This window comes from Cervus elaphus, chromosome 4 (assembly GCF_910594005.1).
Source record: "Cervus elaphus chromosome 4, mCerEla1.1, whole genome shotgun sequence".
NCBI classification, from domain to species: domain Eukaryota; kingdom Metazoa; phylum Chordata; class Mammalia; order Artiodactyla; family Cervidae; genus Cervus; species Cervus elaphus.
In genome coordinates, this window is record NC_057818.1 from 29,802,482 (window position 1) to 29,823,393 (window position 20,912).

Consider the following 20,912-nt stretch of genomic DNA (forward strand, 5'->3'; position numbering starts at 1 on the left):
ATTATGCAAGACAGAATAATGGATCCCCCAAAGATATTCATTCTCCAGTCATAGGAACCTTTGTTTATATTACTTATATGGTAAAAGTGACTTTCCAGATGTGGTCAGGGTTAAGGACTGTGAGATGAAGAGACTGTCCTGAATTATCAGGGTGGACTTAATATAATAAAGAGGGTCCTTTAAAGTGAGTGAAGGATGCAGAAGAGGAAGTGAGTCAGAGAGGGATGTGAAGATTATAAACTTCTGAATTTGAAGATGGCCTCCCTCTTCCATTGACCATGGAATGCCTATGGCCTTTAGAAACTGAAAAAGGGAAGGAAACATGCTCCTTGGACCTTCAGGAGGACGGCAGACATGCCGACACCTTGATTTTAGCCTATTTCAGACTTCTGCTCCCCAGAACTGTAAGGTAATAAATCTGCTTTATTTTAAGCCACTAAATGTATGGTCATTTGTTATGACAGTAATAGAAAATCCTTGCAATTATCCAATGTTTTAATCTAATTACAGCAGTCCTTAAAAGTGGAGAACATTTCCTGGCTGCAGAAAACAGAGATCTGTTTTGAGAAGGACAAAAATAGCTACTGTTTAGCATCTTGGCATATAATTCTTTTTTTTTTTTTTTTTAACAACAAAGACATTTTCAGAATTACAAACGTGTTAATTATTCTTTTGTAAGAATTATTCATCGCTTTGTATTTTATATAACTATTATTCCTCTTATTTGCCATTTTAGTTGTATTTCATTCTATTTCTAGATGTATACATATTTTAATTATTTATGCAGACACATGAATAACATTAAAATAATTTATTGACTTTCTAGAAAGCTTATAACAAAATATCCTGGTTATTTTAGAAAATAATTTATATTCTGCTCCATTCATATAACTTTTCATACTTTAGACTTTATTATATTATTTGCGGGCTTTTCTGGTGGCTCAGACAATCAAGTCTGCCTTCAATGCAGGAGATCAGAGTTTGATCCCCGAGTCAGGAAGATCCCCTGGAGAAAGGAATGGCAACCCACCATATTCTTGCATGGAGAATTCCATGGGCAGAGGAACCTGGTGGGCTACAGTCCATAGGATCACAGAGTCAGACACGGCTGAGCAACTAACAATTTGTATTTTCAGTGATTTATCATTAGCATATATTTTGATATTTGGCAATGTAATGTTTAGCCTTCTCCATTTTCTATTCAGATTTTTCCTGTTCTCATATCTTAATAAATGTATATACACACAAAAATATTATGCAATAGTTACAAAATCTCCAAAGGATTTTTTTAGGAATGAAAAAAATAGTGTAACTTAATTTAGAGAATTGTCATCTTAACAACACGACTTTTTCTTATTCATTAACAGAATATTTCTTCATTTATTTGTCTTCTTTTATATCCCTCTGTAATGCTTTATACTTTTATTCAGAAAAGATTTGCACGTTCCTTATTGAATTTTTCCAGGATACATTTTATTTTTTGATCTATTATGAACGCTAAATTTTATGTTCCAGTTATTGTGCTACGGAAATACAGAAAATGTAATGACTGTTAGCAACTCCCAAGTTGAAATTCTTTATTCTTCACATATTCAACTGAGCATTGGGAGTTTTAATCATTATTCCAAATCTTTAAGTAAATATGTTCTTATACTTTGCTTACCTACATACAACTAAACATTTTCAAAATTGTTGTTTCGGTGACAGAAAACAAGAAATACCCCTGTCTTATGGTACTTGTCAGATATTTATTGTATATATCTAACAAAATTATAGTCAGTGAACAGTAAAGATCTATAATATGACTGAATGCTTTTACGAGTAATTACCAAGGTTACTTTGTATGTTTTGGTACTAAATATCATTTCTAAATTAAAGCAAAAGTACTTTGTGAATGCTAGACTAAATGTAGAGTCAGATACTGTCTTAAATACTATAATTTTGATTTACATCAACATTTTTGTCTGTTGATTCATTTGTCAGTACTATATAGCATGAAGTTCAATCAAGCTTAATGCTTGTAGAAATCATAGAAACTAAAGCAATCATCTTATGTCTAAATCTGAAGTAGCACTGAGTTTACTGCCACACCAACAATACTAGTATTTCATATTAAAATAGCAGTCTCTTCTAGCTGGCTTATATAACAGAGCAATATGAAAAGATGGATTTTTGTGAAATTTTTTTTCTTAGTCAGCACGAGATCTTACAATATGCTACTAATCTAATTGTTATCTTGTTACAAGGTATTAAATGGAAATGTATAATTCACACCTACCCACATGTACATACATTGTTTCATCCATAAGATTTTCACAGTTTTACATATATGAGTTACATATTTAATTTCTAGCCAGCTTCGCTCACTACTTTCATGAAACTCAGGTTTTAAATACTACTGTATATTACAGTCCTATATTTAGTATTATAATATACCACTTATCTACTAGCTGTGATACTTTCTATTTATTTATTCAAACACATTTTTATTGACCAATGTTGGATTTGGGAACAACATGATGAGCAAAAGAAACTCTTTCCTTAAGGTGTTAGCAACCAAGCGTCTTAACTTAAAATTATATGCGACTTGGCACCATTAGGAAAGACAGGAGGAGGAAGCATATGTTTCAGACTTTTGGGGAATTCTTTTTTTGTTGTTGTTCTTGTAACTATTTTTATTTTTTTTTCCATTTATTTTTATTAGTTGGAGGCTAATTACTTTACAATATTGTAGTGGTTTTTGCCATACATTGACATGAATCAGTCATGGATTTACATGTATTCCACATCCTGATCCCCCCTCCCATCTCCCTCTCCACCTGATGGGGAATTCTTTACATTTTAAATATAGAGAATTTGTTTTTTATATGTCCCACATTATTTAATAGAAAAAATACATGTATATGAGTGAAAATACAAACTAAATATGATTTCACTTTTATAACTCTGTAAGAATCTGTTAAGAATTTTAATGGATCAAGAAATGTATTTTGTTTTGCTTTAAGTCACTGAAATTACCATGACAAGCAAAATTGAACAATGCACATTTAGATAATCTCATTGATTTCCATCTTTCAATGACCATGAAGAGAAAATTCTTATTAATTCTTAATACAGGCTAACACTTTTTTTTTTAACCTCTTGAGCTGGCAGGTTCACCCTATTGGTGACCTTAAGAAAGAGAAAAAGGAATTTGTTTATAGTAGTAGCTGGTCATGGTTGTTACTATCCCAGATACAATTCCAGATTGTAACTCTGCTACCTGGGTTCATTTCTACAGATCAGCGACTGGGTGAATAAGGAGAAGGGAAAAACAAAACAAACAAACAAACAAAACATAAATGACCTCACAGTCCTTAAGAAACCAGAAGTTTTCTAACATATATTCTTAGATTTAAATATCCATTCCCACCCGCATCATCCTTATTTTTATTCACACTTGTGACTGTATCAAAGTTTCCAACCAGTAGTCCTAGCAGGCTTTAACAGCCTCCTGGATGGTCCCAGAGTGCTGCCTACATTTGCCTACATCTATGTCAAATAGAAGCTGGCATGTTATCATCTTGTGAAACCGTGTATACAGAATGTGTTGCTGTCCTGGAATGTTAGGTTGCTGAGAAAAATTTCCTAGGTGGTAGTTTTAAAACAAGTTGGTTATCTTTTAAATGTATGCAAACAATATTATGCTTCTGTGGACAGCGTTTTGCCAAGAGCCGAACATTCACTCTCTGTTAGGATTTGAGGCCACTAGTTGGTATTGAAATAACCCTTGGTTCATTTTTTCTTCTACCTTTCCACTCTTAATTAGTTTTGCATATGAGTGTGTGTGGGTGCCTGCTGGTGTGTGATGGCCTCTTTATATTCAGTTATGTTTGTCTATAAAAAGTATAGTTGCAATGATGCTTCTAAAGTATGGTGAATTTCTCTTTTTACAATTCTCATTCATTATGCATTTCTTTAATCATTGACAAATATTTTAGATATAAAGAAGAATCTAGAGAGAATCATGGAGCATTTTGCTAGGTGTATTAGACATATATCTTGAACATCTTTTCAGATTTTTCTCATTCATCTGCTCTTTGTTTTATCTCTGTCTCTTTCCTTCTCAGCACTCTGCTCTCAAAACTGCACCTATGCTCCCTGGAAAAACCCTGAGTGCATGGGATTTAACCTCCTGAAAGGCTGCTGAATGGTTAGAGGCTGTAACCTAAAAGAGTACAAATTTTAGCTTCTATATAAACCCTCATATAATAGAAAGAGAGAGAGAGCTTCAAAGGTCCCTTTTGTAAGGGCAGTAATTCCATTCATGAGGACTTCACCCTTATGACCTAAATATCACCCAAAGGCCCCACCTCCTATTACCATCCCATTAGGAATTACCATCTCAACATATATAATTTCAGTTCATTGTGTCAAGCTAAAATTCCATAGATCATGTGGCCCCCTTAAGCCTTACTCTAGCAGCAGGTATAGTGAGGCTTTGGGTCCTCAGAACGTTTGGTCACTTTTCTTTCACTGAGGTATGGTTTTCCTAGGAAAGGAACATAAGTCTCTCGGGCCAGACTAAGGAAATTGCTATTTATGTCTGCTCTAGTTTCTTTCTTTCTGTGTGTGTGTGTGTGTGTGTGTGTGTGTGTGTGTGTGTGTGTGTGTGTGTTATTTATTTATTTATTTTAAATTTATTTATTTTAATTGAAGGCTAATTACTTTACGATATTGTATTGGTTTTGCCATACATTGACATGAATCCGCCATGGGTGTACACATGTTCTTTTTGATAAAGGGATCATGAGTTTTTATTGTGATTTATAGCTCTCAGCCTCCTTATTCCCAACTTGAATTCTTTTGATTTTATAGATTAAGCAGCACCCTTTTTGTATGCCTATCTGTTTTACCCCTATAAATGTGTTTTTTAGTAAACATTTCTCTGGCATTATGTGGATCTGGTCCTTCTGGCTGCCTTTCAGGCTTTCTTGTAGGTTCCAGTAATTTCACAACCTGGCTTCTGACAAGTGGTTGAGAGGAGATGACTAGCCTCTGTGTTCTTCAGTATTTTATCACTCTTGTTATCATAAGGCAAGAAAGTGCTGTAAAAAGAAATATTATTCTCATCCTTGGTCTACAGAGGAATCTACTTTTGAGTTTCTCAATGATGCCAACTACTCTCTCTAGTCTATTCCTTATCACATTGGTGAAGGGCCTTCTAGGGTCTTCATTCATTCATCTGATGGGATTCCTCACCTAATGTAACATACCTTTCTCTGACTTAAAAAAAAAAAATCTGTCCCAGCATTTCTGGGCAATCACTTTCTTTAAGGGAACAAGAATCATTCTGGGAGTATTTTTAGTACCATCTTCAGGGCTCTTAGTCCTGTTTCACGAGGAAATCCTTCTATATTGATGACCCTCTTTTAACTGGAACACATAGGATCTAGTCCCATATGTAAATATTTTCTAGTCTCCAGACTGCACATTTTGGATGGTCCTGAAGCATCAGCAGGTCCTGCAGAAACAGAACATCCCTGCCTGGGTTAGAATGAGACTCAAGCTTAGTCGTTTGTCTTATGGCCAAGAAGGATGGCAGATTATCCTAAGGGAGTGCACACCATCTTACAAAACAGAGTGTGCTTTATCATCTTCAAACAGCGGGAAAATGACAAAGGCTTCAGCAGGTAGGGCTAAATTACATCTGTAGATCCACAAGGTCCTGGGCAACTGGATTTAAGATCCTTGAGTGCATTGATTGCACTGAATTGTGTATCTTTTTTGCAAGACTCAGAGCTTCAGTTCTTCCTAATCAGGCCTCTTATTGTGGCAGAGTAGGCCTGCTAGAATTGAGAAGGCAACAGCCTCTGTACCTCTACTAATCTTGTAATTAGTTTTATATCTGATTCTCAGCTTTTTTGAGACTCTAGATGCAGGAAAGAAGAGTTTATTTGTATGAGCCAACAGGAACTTCTGGATTTCACACCTTGTCCTGTTGTTGATTTTTCATCATCAGCTTCTCATTGCATTTCTCCACTTAGTTGATTGCCCTCAGAAATTTTCATTCAAATTTCTAGTCCTTATGATAACTTTTTTCCTTCTACCTCTAAAGGTACCGGTATACCTTACACTGTATTCCATTATACTGGTGTTCTATCTCATTTTGAACTTTGGTGACTTCTCTGACAACTGTACTCCATCCACTTTTCAGGGACTAACAGTATTCCTGCTACTCACCAGGAGTGATGGGGTGGGGGGTGTTTGTCCTTATTGCCAGCTAGCCAACCAGTGACCCATGTTCAGGGTATCATTTTAGACTTTGCTTCTTGGAACCATCTGCCAAAACGAAACAAAACAAACAAACAAAAAACAAAGAAACAGGCTCTGAGATAAATATTTGTATGTAGAAATATTATTGGTGTTTGGCCTTAGCATCAACATCTGTGGTGGAGTGAAAGACCGTGTAGAAGGAAAACTTTAATTGTGATGCCATTGCAAAAAGGACCTTATCTGAATGCATAGAGTTCCCAATCTGAAATGACCCTTCAGAGCTATCCAAAATTGATGAAAGCTTTCCAGGCCTTTGGGACTTTCCTGGTAGCTCAAATGGCAAAGAATCCACCTGCCAATGCAGGAGACACAGGAGATGCGGGTTTGATCCCTGGGTTGGGGCGATCCCCTGGAGAAGGGAATGGCAGCCCACTCTAGTATTCTTGCCTGGAGAATTCCATGGACAGAGGAGCTTGGTGGGCTACAGTCCATGGGGTCACAAAGAAGTCGGTCACGAGTGAGCTACTTACAGTTCAGGTCTTTATATGCTTGTATTGATTAATCATTAGACACGAGTTGCCCTTAGCAAAGAGACATGGACTTGGGTGATTTGACTCTCTCTGACCAAGGGGAGTTTCTGGAGAGGAATTCAGACCTCATGTTTCAGTCATCAATAATCCTAGAGGACTGGGAGATTGAATCCTTTAGTGTGCGAGGAGTAAATCTGAGCACTGCCTCACTTATCTAGTATAAGAAATGAAATAGATTCATTAAAATGAGTTTTTAAATTAAAAACAATGTCATAAATCCACTTTGCTTGTTTTCAGTGGACCATTATTATTATTTTTTTCTAAGATGTCTAACAGCTTGTGCAGACTGTGCAGAAACTATAATGATCAATGAGAAGATTAACATTAGCCATAAGAATAAACACAGACCAGTGGCCAGCTGTCCTGGACATTAAGATCTGAGAGTGATTTCTTCTAAGTAGGATAATGTGCAATTAATAAGAAAATATCCTCCATAACACCTTTATCATAAACTGTGTTGAATTTCATATAAGTGTATTGATAGTATCTTACAATAAGAGCCATTGGCCCAAACTCAGTGCCAAATCCATTAAAAGACATTAATCAGAATATACTATAAAAAGATTATGACTCTCAAATGACCTGGCTTTATTTAGTGATAGATTTTTTACTACTTCAAACTGTGCATGCATCTAGCAAACCTCTGTAAATATTGTTTCTCTCAGAGTAGCCTGCTTTTTAATACTCTACTACTGATAAAGTCAGTATTTAAGAACTGAATTTCTGGTGAGTTCTTCTGTCAAACCAAAGTAGGTGAATTTTATTTTTTAAACAATGCAAACTTAGCTATATCCATCACTATATAGATTGTAAAAGGAAATAAAAGTTTATGAGAACATAATTACATATATTCACACACTCATAAATACAAATACATATAGAGTGAGTTTACTTTAAATTTCACAAGTAGTACACGCTTTCAGATTTATTGGGTTCAGAGAAAAGAGTGTGAAGCTTCAACCTGTGTCAATATCATTTCTAATACTAGAATTATTTCAGCTGCAATATTAAAGAACTTGCAAGGACTTGTTTCATGTATTGGAATATAAGGAAGATATTTAATTATTTGAGAATAAGAAGTCATACTTCACTTCACTGGTAAATTTAAGAATAATATCTATGTAAATAGATTGTCATATCTCCCTTTTGCCTTTCTAAACAGAAAAGCTATTTCTAAACATGTTATTTAGGAGAGGTATCCACATTTTCTTTAATTATTGTAGAAATGATGATGTTTCTGATTTCTCTGATGCTAGTGCCAGATTAGGTTTTACCTAATTTTAAAAGAAGGTGAAAGAATGTCCACTTCTTATGAGAATAGAGTGGTTTGGATTTACTCTTCTGTCTGAAAAGCAACGAACAGACAAAAACCATATGCACAATACAAGAAACAATCCTTCTCAAGAAACTGGATATTAGACTATGAGGAGAGTGATCCCAGTGATACAAGAGCTGATCTTGGTGAGCTCTATGTCTCAAGTTAAGGTTCTGGGAGAGTCTGTAAGCCACGGAAAAGGGAGGGGGACCCAGGCAGAGCTTAGTGGACTCCCTGAATTGAGAGGGCAGAACAGAGAGAGATCAGGGAAGCTAGAGTTGGCAGGACTGTGAAAAAGGGGAGAGCTACATAAAACAAGAGCTATGGATCATATGGTAACTCTAGTTTTAGTTTTTTAAGTAACCTCTATTCCATTCTCCATAGTAACTACACCAGTTTACATTCTTACCAACAGTGTGGGTGTTTTCCCTACACTGGGAAAAGGTTTTTACCCTTTTCCCCACACTCTCTCCAGCATTAAGTGATCTGTAGTCTTTTGACAATGGCCATTCTGGCCAGTGCAAGGGGACATATCTTGTGGTTTTGATTTGCATTTCTCTAATAATTAGCAATATTGAGCATTTTTTTTCATGCACCTATTGGCCATATGTATATCTTTTTTAGAGAAATTTAGGCCTATTTAGGTCTTTTGCCTCAATGTCTGTTTGAACTTTTGCCCAAATTTTTTGATTGGATTCTTTGATATTGAGTTACATGAGCTGTTTTTAAATTTTGAAGACTAAGCCTTTGTCGACAACATTGTTTGCAAATATTTTCTCCCATTCTATGGGTTGTCCTTTTATTTTGTTTATTATTTTCTTTGCTTGCAAAAGTTTTTAAGTTTAATTAGTTAAATTAATTAGTTTAGTTTAAGTTTACTTAAGTTCCACTTGTTTATTTTTTTCTTTTGCTTCCATTGCTCTAGGAGACAGAGCCAAAAAAAAAATACTGCTGCAATTTATGTTAATAAACTGTGTTAAATAGTGTTCTGCCTATGTTTTCCTTTAGGTATTTTAGAGTGTTAAGTCTCACATTTAGGCCTTTAATCCATTTTGAGTTTATTTTTGTATATGGTATTAGAGAGTGTTCTAATTTCATTCTTTTACATGCAGCTGTCTAATTTTCCCAGCACCACTTATTGAAGAGACTATCTTTTCTCCACTGTATGTTTTTGCTTCCTTTGTCTTAGAATGATTGACCGTAAGAGAATGGATTTATTTCTGAATTTTCTATCCTGTTCCATTTATCCATGCTTGTTTTGTCCCAGTATCATGCTGTTTTGATCATTGTAGCTTTGTAGTACAGTCTGAAGCTGATTCCTTCAGTTTCGTTCTTCCTTCTGAAGATTATTTTGGCTATTTGGGAGTCTTTTGTGTCTTCATTTCATACAAATTTTAAACTTTTTTTGTTACAGTTATGTGAAAAATATCATCGACAATTTGATAGGGATTGCATTTTGTGATCTTTATGTTTACTTGATTGGGAGAAGTTTTTGCAAAACATATATCTGATAAAGGCCTTATTTCCAGAGCATCTAAAGGAATTTCAAAATTCAGTAATAAGGAAAACAATCAGGTAATAGAATGGACAAATTATTTGAGCACTTTACCAGAGATATGTAGATAGCATATAAACACCTGAAAAGATGCCTAACATCATTCATCATTAGGAAAATAAAACTCAAAATAATAATGAGACACACCTATCAGAATGACTAAAATGGAAAAAAAAAAAAAAAGAACCTACCTGAGCTTCGTATTGGTGAGATTGTCAAAAATCCGGGGCTGTCATTCTAGTGAGAATACAAAGTAGTGAGACCACTTAGGAAATATCTTGATATAGTTTCTTAAAAAGTAAAACATACCTATCATATGACCCAGCCTTTCCACGTCTATGTATTTACCTAAAAGAAATTTAAGTAGATGTCTCTACAAAGACTAGTACAAGAATAATTTATAATAGCCAAAAATTGAAAATGGTCCAAAATGTCTATTATCAGGTTAATAAACAGAATACACTTGGTATAATCTAGTCAATACTCAGCAGCAGAAAAGAATGGATTCCTGATGCATGCTTCAGCTATGGGTGGATCTTGAAAAAAGTATGCCACTTGAGGAATCTAGACCAACATGTACACATACAAGATGGCTCTATTTACATACAATTTTAGAGAACTGAAAACCAGTCTACCATGACAGAAAACAAATGAGTGGGAGGGAAGACAGAGAAGTGAGTCAGCTGAGGTGACAGAGGGAATTACAAAGAGACATCAACAAACTTTTGGAGTGATCAAAGGTTCATTATCTGGATTTGGTGATGGTTTCACAAGTGTATGCATAAAGCAAAACTTACTGTTTTCCTTAAATGTATACATCGTATTACATATCAGTTACACCTCAAAAACATATTACAAATTAAAAAAAACCATGAAAACAAAATTGCACAAAACCAGTTTTCTAGAAAAAAAAGTAATTGTAGTTTACAGTGAAAACAATTTAGTTATAAATTAATCACATAGATATACACTTTTGTACAGATTTATAATAAGAAGTACTCATACTGTTAGATTAGTATTTTGTTTTTTCCAAGCTGTTTTGAGGTAAAATTGACAAAACTGTATTCATTTAAAGTGTGCTATATGATGATTTGGTACATGTGCATATTGTGAAATGATTACCACAGTTCCATTAAAAATTTTCTGTCTTCTTAGATCAAAGGAAATGGAAGGCAGAAGATTATTAGGGTGATACAACCAGAGAAATTAAAAGAATAAATAAATAAAACAAGCTGTTTTAAGTGATTATTTTCCCTTTCTTCTTCCTAGTCATATTGAGAAAGTAAATGGTCTTCTTCTCTTCATTATTTATTTTGGCATTTTATTATATGTCCTTTGCTTTTGTTCAAGCTTTCAAAAATCACTCTTACTAAAACTTTTCCTAAGGAAATTGTAACAGAAAATATTAAGAACGACAATAACAACAGCATAAAAACCCTCTTTACTGTGATATTTACTTGGGGCCTTTCAGCTCTGATTCATCAACAAATGGGAGCATTTTCCTGAGGCATAAAATAGAATAACAGGAAAAATGTTTCTGAATAATTGGTAAGAAGATGAGAGTAAATATGTATATCTAAAATTCAGCTTGAAAAAGTACAAGCTGGAGATACCAGATTTGTGTTTCTCTTATGCTAATTAACATCTCTGTATTGATGTCTCACAGATTAATATCTGTAAGTATCTACATCTGCAGCATCAGCTCTACAAACGATCTCATTCTTTTCCCAAAAATGTCTCCATTAATACCTTTATTTATTTAAGCAACTAATGAAGTATCATTTAGCTCTTTGTTACTCTTCCTGCTTCCTCGTCAATGTAAAAATTGATTCTATCCTTTAAACATCTTTAATGGATATAGGAAACTTAAAGAAAGTACTCAAATTATAACTTGATTTTTGTATCCTGCTCTTCCTTTAAAATGTATTCAGTACAGAAAATTAAATTTTCACTCTGTTATTACATGATAACTCCTGTAGACTCCATCACTTCTCTGTTCACTTTAGATAATAAAATGTCCTATGTTCAATTTTTGCTGTAAAAGTTTTGATTCGGAAGTCATCCAGCCCTATATTGATGAACATTTTAATCTTCTATTAAGTAAGGTAAAGACATTTCCCACCTCTCTAAGGAGGACTGGCTTTGAGGTGAAAGCATATAGCAAAGGAAACCTCTTTTTTCACATTTATTTTCTCTCTCACTAGCTCACTCTTATGATTGACCTCTCCAGTGGTGATATATGTAGGAATAAAAAAAAAAACAAAGCTACCCCTCCTCCCCTCCCCCCACAGCCTGTGCACACACACACACACACACAAAAGGAAAATATCCCTGCTGACACAATACTGTTTTGTATTAGATCATAACATTGTTATGCATAATACTTTTCAGAAGCTTTCTGATTTGCAGAAAAATATTTTTATACTAGTATATAACTTCATAGTCTGTTGTATTTCTGACATCGTTTCTATATGTATCTTGAAGTTGAGCTGCATTAAACTACCAACATGTGCTTTTGGAAAACTTACCTAATGTTTCCATGCCTTAATTTTCTCATTTGTGAAGGAGTATTGGGAAAATGTATTTGATGGATAGAGTTTTGAAGAGGAGTGAATAATGGCTACTACTACTAACATAATGATGATGATGATGATGATATCAAATATTCTGTAAATAATGACAGTGCCAGACACCATTCTAAGCATTTTATGTCTTTACAGAGAGTTCCCCAATTATTCAATTGTCTCTCATATTTAGCTAGTTTTTACAGATTGTATACTCTATGCAGTGGTTTTTCTTTTCTTATCTGCCTGGAGAATGCCAATACACCTTCACAACACACTCAAGCATCTCTTGTTCTGTGAAATTTTGCTTGATGCCTTGTGGGGCACAGTGAGAAACCACTTTTTTGGTTGCATCACATTTATTCTATTTCTTCTTTTTTTTCTTCACATTGTGTTGAAGGCTACTTTGTTCAAGAAATATACTGTGTGCTTCTCAGAGACAGTGATGTTATTTTTCTCACTTCTGTCCTCTGTGCCTAGTTGAGTGCATAAACACAGGATAAATAATCAATAATGTTGTATTCATAAATAAACTGCATTAAAAATGATATGAAACCCATATCTTGTGAACATCTTATGAACGTTTCTTGAATTTAATTTTTTTGTTGAAATCAAAAAAGACAAAATAAAGGTCAGTTTTATTTAACTGCTCTAAAGTTTGTTTGAGAAAATTCCTTAGTTTCTCTATCTCTTTCATGTACATCTTCCATTCTACATAGTAGTCAAATGCACACATAATAGTTTTTATTCTTTTTTATATAAGATTAAACTTACATGGAGCAAAACTATATGGTGCATTTGGTACAGGTTCATGGTTATATTGTTTCTGTTCTCTAAGACATATCTAGGTATTGACAACAAAATTTCAAGAGTGGCTCAAAAACTGCACCAGTAATATATATTGGTTAAAAAAAAAAATAGAATTCATCTTGAAGATATTAAATTTTAAAATGTGTTTACCCACTTCCTAGCCAATTTCATTTCTAGGAGTCATGCTACAGAAAGAGTTGCACTAGCATATTACCACATAAAGAAATATTTATAAATATGCTCATGGGAGCATTTCTTGACAAAACTATCTGAGACAACCTTTATGTATACTAGATCAGAAATTGTTTTGTCAGACACCTTTTTTGTTGTTTCATTTATTTTTCTAACCCCTAAGAAATATAACCTGTAAGACCTCTTATTTCAGTGACAATACATGTTTAGGAAATAAATTCAAGGATAAACATGCCAAGAAAAGAAAATTTCTCAGTGATGAGTAGGATTGTTGTGATTCTCATATTCTTAGGCAATTCCAGAGCAAGATCTTTGATGAGCAGAAGGCATCCTCAGAAACATCACATTTTATTGCATAAAATAACATAAAGAGAGACGCAATCTGAAAATTCAGAGATACCACACTAAGAATTGCAGGGGAGTGTGAGGGAGGGAAAGAGAGAGAGAGAGAAAAAGACAGAAAAGGAGAAAAAGAGAGCAAAAGAAAGCGTCCTCCCATACCCCCACACATCAAAAACTCGATTCTCCATTTCCTTGTCTAATTAGTATTTAGGTATTCATGGTCCAGAGTTAGTGTCCTTCTTAAGGGAAGAACAAGGTAGAGGAGATGGTGAAGGTGATCTAAATTCCTGTCTGAATCACCCAAGTTTTTCATTTATTATCAGCTGAGTCTGTGAGGTTCAGACTCATTTCAAGTCACTCTTGGTACTGAAAAAATGTATGTATTTTTTTTAATGTAGTGAAGAAATTAGCACACATGAGAGAGAAAGTATTTAAGTCTACTTCATATCTACTCCCACCATAAAATTCTCTTACCACTCACTTCAAGCATTCTTCCTTCTTAGAATGTTCTGCAAGTGTGGACTCTACTGGAGTTTAGAACTTGATTTAAATCTCAACAAGCACTGGCTATTAAAATAAAATTAATTCCACAGTAATTAAGCCTTCTTGTATCTATCTATCATCTTTACTTTGTTTATTTTAACAAGTATAAATGAGGGGCACCATTCACTAGCAAAAAGATATCTGGAAATAATTCACACATGTGGAAGGCTGGATGTGAGAAAGTAAGGATGATTAAAGGAAACCTCTATTATATAAGTAATGTAATTGATCTAGGAAGAAGAAATATCTTTTAAGCCATTATATTTTATCACAAAAATCTATATTGTAGGAATTATTGTGATCATTGCTAATTTTGCTTTTCTTCTGGAATACATTCAAAATTTATGTTATTCTCACTGATTAGAAAACATTAGATTAATTTATGCCCTTTACCTTAGTAGGCTCAACAAAAATCCTCATGAAAATAGGAAAGAAATATAAATTAAAAGTAGTTATTTTGGGTTGTGACATATACAAATAAAAACACGTTTTTCAGTTCAGTTCAGTTCAGTCGCTCAGTCGTGTCTGACTCTTTGTGACTCCATGAACCGCAGCACGCCAGGCCTCCCTGTCCATCACCAACTCCTGGAGTCCACCCAAACCCATGTCCATCGAGTTGGTGATGCCATCCAACCATCTCATCCTCTGTCGTCCCTGTTTCCTCCTACGTGCAATCTTTCCCAGCATCAGGGTCTTTTCAAGTGAGTCAGCTCTTCGCATCAGCTGGCCAAAGTACTGGAGTTTCAGCTTCAGCATCAGTCCTTCCAATGAATATTCATAATTGATTTCCTTTAGGATGGACTGGTTGGATCTCCTTGCAGTCCAAGGGACTCTCAAGAGTCTTCTCCAACACCACAGTTCAGAAGCATCAATTCTTCTGTGCTCAGCTTTCTTTATAGTCCAGCTCTCATGTCCTTTTTATCAATAACCTCAGATATGCAGATGACACCACCCTTATGGCAGAAAGTGAAGAAGAACTAAAGAGCCTCTTGATGAAAGTGAAAGAGGAGAGTGAAAAAGTTGGCTTAAAGCTCAACATTCAGAAGACTAAGATCATGGCATCCGGTCCCATCAATTCATGGCAAATAGATGGGGACACAATGGAAACCGTGACACACTTTATTTTGGGGGGCTCTAAAATCACTGCAGATGGTGACTACAGCCATAAACTTAAAAGACACTTGCTCCTTGGAAGAAAAGTTATGACCAACTTAGACAGCATATTAAAAAGCAGAGACATTACTTTGCCAACAAATGTCAGTCTTGTCAAAGCTATGGTTTTGCCAGTAGTCACTTATTGATTGTGAGAGTTGGACTATAAAGAAAGCTGAGCACTGAAAAACTGATGCTTTTGAAGTGTGGTATTGGAGAAGACTCTTGAGAGTCCCTTGGATTGCAAGGAGATCCAACCAGTCCATCCTAAAGGAAATCAATCCTGAATATTCATTGGAAGAACTGATGCTGAAGCTGAAGCTCCAGTACTTTGGCCACCTGATGCGAAGAACTGACTCACTTGAAAAGACCCTGATGCTGGGAAAGATTGAAGGAGGGAGGGGAAGGGTACGACAGAGGATGACATGATTAGATGGCATCACCGACTCAATGGACACGAGTTTGAGCAAGCTCTGGCAGTTGGTGATGGGCAGGAAGCCTGGCGTGCTGCAGTCCGTGGGGTCGTGAAGAGTCGGAGATGACTGAGCGACTGAACTGAACTGAATTGAAATGTTTTAAGTTTCTTAAGAGCTTTTCTATTTGTGATGTAATCTGATAAAGTCACCTAAATTATGTCATTTTTGAAATTTTACTTGCAGGTTTATGAATTTCATCAGGAAGAGAAACATGAAAAAAGTGAGTTAAGACCTTTCATGATATTAAAATATAGACATCAATTGCATGGATAGAATTGTGGATGTATGCTGTGTGACAAAATGTTCTATCTTCTGCTGTTCTCTTTCTTGTGTGACCACCAACGGTAATTAATCTCTGATGAAATTAATGTCCTTTGCAGATTTAAACCAAGTTAATATTCTGTCTATATCATGTTTAAAGTACAGTACTGTCCTTCCAATATAGTGAAGCCAATCTGGATGCTATATTTGGAGGCAACTAATAGAAAAGAATAGACATTACTTTAGGAAAGTTAAGTTCAAAGTTCACGTCTATCATTTGCTTACTGTGGGATACTGATTATTCTCTGTATATAGTATTTAATTTATTTCTCATAATGAAAACAAGCAGATACCTGTTTTAGTGCCTGATAATGTGACAGATGCTCCTTAAGTGGTAGATCTTCCTTTCAGTGGATGCATTCATCTCATATAAATATTTTTAACTTGATTGGTTTTGCTTTTACTCTTCTGAAAATATGGCAGTATTCAACAATGCAAGGCAGTAAGGTTTTCTTTAGCAGCATTTTTACACTTGTCATAATTTTAAAGTTTCTATCCTCTTAAGAACTATTTAGTGGTAAGAACTTGTGTAGTGAAGGGAACACTTACTTACTTTATTAGTACACTGTCCAGGACAATATCTCTGACATGATATATATATTACTTAGCAATTGCTTTTTAAATGTAATTCATCAAAACTATATTATTAAGCTTATCTGAACAACTTTAATAGACATTTCTACTGTTTAAAAAATTAAGAAGTTTCTATACTCTTTCCTCTGAAAATCCATATTTGAGTGTATCCCAGAAATAGTGAAAGGGGTTCTACTCTAAAGTATTGGATAGCAAATTGAGTTACTGCTTTAGGTATATCACATTTATACCAATTAGCATAAACTAAGTGGTCATTGATATTTGTGTCAGTGATCTGTAATTTTCATTCTAAAATCCCACCACACTTTCTTGAGAGCTTCACTGAAAGTGACATGTGAGTATTTGCTTGGTTATTAAAGATCTAAATCCAAAATAAACTTCTTAAAGCATTCTATTTGAATTTGCATCCCATTCCTCATCATTCTTCATGCATTTCCAGAATATAACCTATGGTGAAATACATGAAATGTGAAACATATAGTGATATGTGATGTTATAAAATAGATTAAATAATTTCAAGATGTACTGTATTGGTCTGGGGGTTATTTGGAATGAATGTGTTTTCTCCTTAGTGGGGGAAAAGTATAAACTCTGGCGGGGGGCGGGGGGGCAGGGATAAAAATTAACTGACCATCTCTGTCAAACTGACAAAAAACTATGGTGACAGACTTTAAAAACCTATTTTACTTTTAGCAAACCCTGAAATCAAAGCACTTACTTTTGATAATTCTGTTTTAAATTAAGTTTGCAGTCAGAAAGATTTAAAGCTCAAAAAAATTTTTTGCATTTTATGTGTTCTGTTTAGTATTCCTGATAGTTCTTGCTTGCTGTTGGATAAATCATAAGTCAGTTTTCTCTTGGACAACCTAGATTTAATTCTACAAATCAATTAGATTAAAATATTATTTTTAATTATACAATCTAATTAATTAGTAAAAATCTTTAACAATGTTTTAGGCATTTATTTGCCTGAATATTTTGTTTTGTTTCAAGCTTTGGTGTTATTCTAAATAATTTTATGATGAGATTTAATGTCACATTCTCTGTCATATTAGAAACAGTTATTTAAATACCTAATAGATTCCCCCAAACAATGTAAGTTTCATCTCCTTGACTACATTAAGAGACATGTATGCATGTGTGTGTGTCTGTGTAAATATAAACATATTATTTGTACTATGGATAAGACTAGAGCTGGAATAAGGATAATAATCCTAAATTTTCAACTTAAAATTGTCAATTTTTCAGAAAACTATACACATACATACACCAGTAAACCTATTAACTAGTATCTGCATAGTATCTGTAGCTATAAATTTTGACATTGCATAGCTTTAAAAAATCTCATTTTAAAAGTATACCATATTAATCCTCTACATCTATAGCTATATATCTATGTTTAGCTTTTAAAGTATGTTAGAAATATTTTATAATCTGTGTCTAAAAAAGTATATTTTTTGAGTATCTTGATCAGTAGTTTCCTACCGGGTGACATAATAATGGTATCACTAATAGAAATAAATGCAGATATACTTTGTTGTATTAAACTTTGTTCTATAGCACTTCACAGATAATTGCACTTTTTACTAGTTGAGAGTTTGTGGCAACCCTTTGTTGAACAAGTCTGTTGACGCCATTTTTCCAAAAGCATTTGCTCACTGTAAGTCTCGATGTCACATTTTGGTAATTCTCACAGTATTTCAAACTCTCTTATTATTATAATATTTGCTGTGGTGATCTGTGATCAGTGATCTTTGTAAATTGTTTTGGGATACCACAATCTGTGCCCATATAAAACAACAAACTTAATAAATGTTATATATGTTCTGACTGTTATCCCAACTGGTTGTTCCCCTGTGTCTCTTCCTCTCCTTGGGCCTCCCTGTTCCCTGAGACACAACAGTGTTGCAATTAAACCATTTAATAACTCTACAATGGCCCCTAAGTGTCCAAGGAAAGGAAGAGTTACATGTCTGTCACTTTAAGTTAAAAGCTAGGAAAAAAATAAAAAGCTAGGAATCGTTAACCTTAGTGAGAAAAGCATATCAAAAGCTGAGATGGGCTGAAAGCTAAGCTTCTTGTGCCAGTTAGTCAAGTTGTAGATGCAAAGGAAAGTTCTCGAAGGAAATTAAAAGCACTATTCCAGTAAACACAGAAGTGATAAGAAAGTGAAACAGTCTTATTGTTGATATGGAGAAAGTTTTAGTCGTCTATGTAGAAGATCAAATTAGCCACAACATTCTTTTCAGTGAAAGCCTAAACCAGAGCAAGGATCAACTGTCTTCAATTCTTTGAAGGCTAAGAGAGGTGAGGAAGCTGAAGAAAAGTCTGATGCTAGCAGAGGTGGGTTCATGGGATTTAAGGAAAGAAGCCATCTCTGTAACATAAAAGTGTAAGATAAAGAAGCAAGCGCTGATACAGAAGCTCTAGCAAGTTATCCAGCAGTTCTAGCTAAGTTTGATGAAGATGTATACACTAAGAGCTTTTCAATGTTTAGCCTTTTAAGTGGAAGAAGATTCCATTGAGGACTTTCATAGCTAGAGAGGAGAAGTCAGCACCTGGCTTCAAAGCCTCAAACAACAGACTGACTCTCTTATTAGAAGCTGATGCAGTTGGTGACTTTAAGTTGAAACCAGTGTTCAGTTACTATTCTGAAAATTCTAGGGCTCTTAAGAATTAGGCTAAATTTACTCTGCTTGTGCACTGTGAATGGAAGCACAAAGCCTAGATTACAGCGTATCTGTTTGCAATATGGTTTGCTGAATATCTTAAGGCAACTCTAGAGACCTACTGCTCAGAAGAAAGATTCCTTTAAAAATATTACTGCTCACTGACAATGCATCTAATCACTCAAGAGCTCTGATGGAGATGCACAATGAGATTAATATGTTTTAATGCTACTAGCACAACATCCATTTGCAACCCCATGGATCAAGGAGTTATTTCAACTTTCATGTCTAATTTTTTTCAGAAATAGAAATGCATTTTGTAAGGCTTTATCCATCATAGATAGTAATTCCTCTGATGGATCTAGACAAAGTAAATGGAAAACCTTCTGGAAAGGATTCACCATTCTAGATGCCATTAAGACCATTAATTATTCATGAAAAGAGATCAGAAGTTTATTTCAGTGCTCATGGATGACTTTGAGGGGTTTAAGACTTAAATGGAATAAGTAACAGCAAATGCGGTGAAAACAGTGACAGAACTGGAATTAGAAGTGGAGCCCGAAGATGTGACTGAATTGCTGCAATCTACTGGTAAAACTTGAACAGAGTTGCCTCTTCTGCATAAGCAAAGAAAGTAGTTTCTTGAGATGGAATCTACTCCTGGTGAAGATGCTGTGAAGATTTTTGAAAAGATAACAAGATATTCAGAATATTGCATAAACTTAGTTGGTAAAGCAGAAGCAGAGTTTGAGCAGATTGACTACGATTCCTTTAAAAAGTTCTACTGTGGGTAAAATGCTATCAAACAGTATAGCATGCTACAGAGAAATTGCTTTTGAAAGGAAGAGTCAATTGATGACACAAACTTTAATGTTGTCTTGTTAATAAATTGCTAATGGCCACATCAACTTTAGCAACAACCACCCTGATCACTCTCAGCAGCCATCAACACTGAGGAAAGACTCTCCAAGAACAGAAAGCTGAGTCACTGAAGGCTTAGATAATGGTTAGCATTTTTGAACAATAAAGTTTTTTTTTTAATTAGGTATGTACATTTTCTTAGATGTGATGGTATTGTACTCTTAATAGACTATGCTGTCAGTATAACTTTTGTATACACTGGGAAGTCAAAAAATTTATATGACTTGCTTTATTGTGATATTCACTTTATTGTGGTGGTCTGAAACCTAACTCAAAATATTTCCAACATATGCCTGTATAGAACAGGAGAAGAGAATTTGGAGGTAAGGTAACTGGTTTTAGATATAGTAGAAATAGGTCTGATTTAAGAGGCTGGAAATTATTATTATTATTATTATTTTTATTAGTTGGAGGCTAATTACTTCACAACATTTCAGTGGGTTTTGTCATACATTGATATGAATCAGCCATAGATTTACACGTATTCCCCATCCCGATCCCCCCTCCCACCTCCCTCTCCACCCGATTCCTCTGTGTCTTCCCAGTGCACCAGGCCTGAGCACTTGTCTCATGCATCCCACCTGGGCTGGTGATCTGTTTCACCATAGATAGT

The 20,912-nt window shown here is 34.7% G+C and overlaps 1 pseudogene; it reads left to right on the top strand.

Annotated features, from left to right (window-relative positions):
* The first annotated feature begins 278 nt into the window (after positions 1–278).
* On the top strand, positions 279–20,263 carry LOC122692730 (annotated as a pseudogene).
* The last annotated feature ends 649 nt before the right edge of the window (positions 20,264–20,912 follow it).